Here is a 2,342-nt window from a genome sequence, read left to right as displayed (position 1 = left end):
GATTTTAGGTGGGGGAGAGGTTGAATACCAAGGAGCATGAAAGAACTCTGGGGTTTAATGTTCTATATTATTGAGTTGGACTTATAAAAAAGATTGAATTTCACTGTATGTAAAATGTACCTCAACAAGCCTGAATTTTTGTTTTATTTTTAAAATTTTATTATTAGTATTATTTTATGGCCACACCCACAGCATACGGAAATTCCTAGGCCAGGGATTGAATCTGAGCCACAGCTGAAACCTACACCATAGCTGCAGCAACGGTGGATCCTCTTAACCCACTGTGCCAGCCTGGGGATCAAATCTGTGCCTCCACAGCAACCTGAGCTGTGGCACTCAGATTCTTAACGCACTCACTGCAGCAGGAACTCTGAACCTGAATTTTTAAAAAAGAATAAAGAAAAAAAAAAAAAAAAGTTAACAGCTACAAAAAAGAGAAAGGAACACATTTTCACCTATAACAGGTCCCTCATCAATAATAATAGGCAACAGAAGGGAATAAAATAATAGCTTTAAAGCACTGAGGAAAAAAAATAAATGTTAAGCTGAAATTTTATGTCTGGTAAAACTTTCATTTAAGAGTGAGACAACCTACTGTATAGCACAAGGGAAATCTACTCAATACTGTGTAATAACCTATGTGGGAAAAGACTCTGAAGAATGGATACATGTATATGATTTACTTTACTATGCACCTCAAACTAATGCTACTTTGTAAGTCAACTATACTTCCCTAAATTTTTTTTTTAAAAAGTGAGACAAAATAACTACATTTTCAGATGTAAAAGACTAAGAGTGAATGAAAGAACTAGTAAAGGTCTTTCAGCAATAAGTAAGATGAAATCAAATAAGTAAGATGAAATCAGCAGGGATGCATGAGACTTTTTAAAAATTTTTTATTTTTGTCTTTTTATTTTATTTTATTTTATTTTTTATTTTTTGCCTTTTCGTGAGCCGCTCCCGCGGCATATGGAGGTTCCCAGGATAGGGGTTGAATCAGAGCCGTGGCCACCGGCATACACCACAGCCACAGCAACGCAGGATCCGAGCCTCATCTGCGACCTACACCACAGCTCAAGGCAACGCTGGATCCTTAACCCACTGAACAAGGCCAGGGATCAAACCCACAACCTCATGGATCCTAGTCTGATTCGTTAACCACTGCACCACGACGGGAACTCCACAGGAGACTTTTTTAAATGGTGTATTAAAAGTTAACAAATTTATAGTTATCAAAGGAGAAGGGGGGAAGGGAGGGATAAATTTAGAGGATGGGATTAACAGATAACATACCACTACAAATAAAATAAACAGCAAGTATTTATAACACATGGAATGATATTTAATATCTTTTAAAAACCTATAATGGAAAATAATTTGAAAAAATTATATGTATAACCAAATCACTTTGCTGTATAACCTGAAACCAACACAATATTGTAAATTCACTATACTGCAATTTTTAAAAATAAATGCATGCTTCAGCAGCACATATACTAAAATTGGAATAATACAGAGAAGATTAGCATGATTCCTATGCAAGGATGACACACAAATTCATGAAGCATACCATATTTTTTTAAATTAATGAAAATAAGTTTAATTAGTACTGACTTTAAAAAAACTCACTATTTTTGTGTTTTTAAAAAGTCAGTTATAAGATTAGAGAGTACCATAATGGATAATTGAAGAGTGCTAAAATCATTTTTATGTTTGAAGAATAAAAACACCAACTAACAAAATTTGTAAGAAAAATTTATTGCTAAATATTGTGCTGAAAAAATTAGGATTACAACTAAAAGACAAAATATGTAATCAGTGATAAATGACCCAGCAGATAAAAAGTGGGGAATAGAAAGCTTTTTGACCCAGAGAAGGCAGGAAAAAAAAAATTTAAGCAGCAGAAAAATAATGATAAGTGGAGTTTCCATGGTGGCGCAGTGGAAGTGAATCTCATTAGCATCCATGAGCACCCAGGTTTGATCTCTGGCCTCACTCAGTGGGTTAAGGGTCCAGCATTGCCATGAGCTGTGGTATAGGTCACAGATGCAGCTCAGATCCTGCGTTGCTGAGGCTATGGCTGTGGTGTAGGCCAGCAGCTACAGCTTCAATTTGACCCCTAGCCTGGGAACCTCCATAGGCCATGGGTGCAGCCCTAAAAAGACAAAAATAATAAGAAGAAGAAGATGGTTAAAATCATTGCAGATATACCCGAAATAGTAATAAATGAGATTATTGGGTTGGGTAAAACAACAAATCTTACTCTATCTTGCTAATAATACGCTAAACTAAAAGACTACACACAAAAGTTGAATATAAAAGATAAAGATACCTTCTTTCTT

The 2,342-nt window shown here is 35.3% G+C and overlaps 1 non-coding gene across 1 annotated transcript; it reads left to right on the top strand.

The window, feature by feature from the left end:
• Nucleotides 1-1,476: 1,476 nt before the first annotated feature.
• Nucleotides 1,477-1,579, top strand: LOC146401040 (U6 spliceosomal RNA). The gene has a single exon (XR_014813903.1). It is a non-coding gene; the product is annotated as a U6 spliceosomal RNA (small nuclear RNA).
• The last annotated feature ends 763 nt before the right edge of the window (nucleotides 1,580-2,342 follow it).

This window comes from Sus scrofa, chromosome 8 (assembly GCF_054392235.1).
Source record: "Sus scrofa isolate SSC_HxYL_T2T_F1_AM1 chromosome 8, Sscrofa_HxYL_maternal_Yorkshire_Landrace_v2.0, whole genome shotgun sequence".
Taxonomy (NCBI): Eukaryota; Metazoa; Chordata; class Mammalia; order Artiodactyla; family Suidae; genus Sus; species Sus scrofa.
Note: the sequence above shows the minus strand (reverse complement) of the source record. Positions and strands in the feature narration are given on the sequence as shown.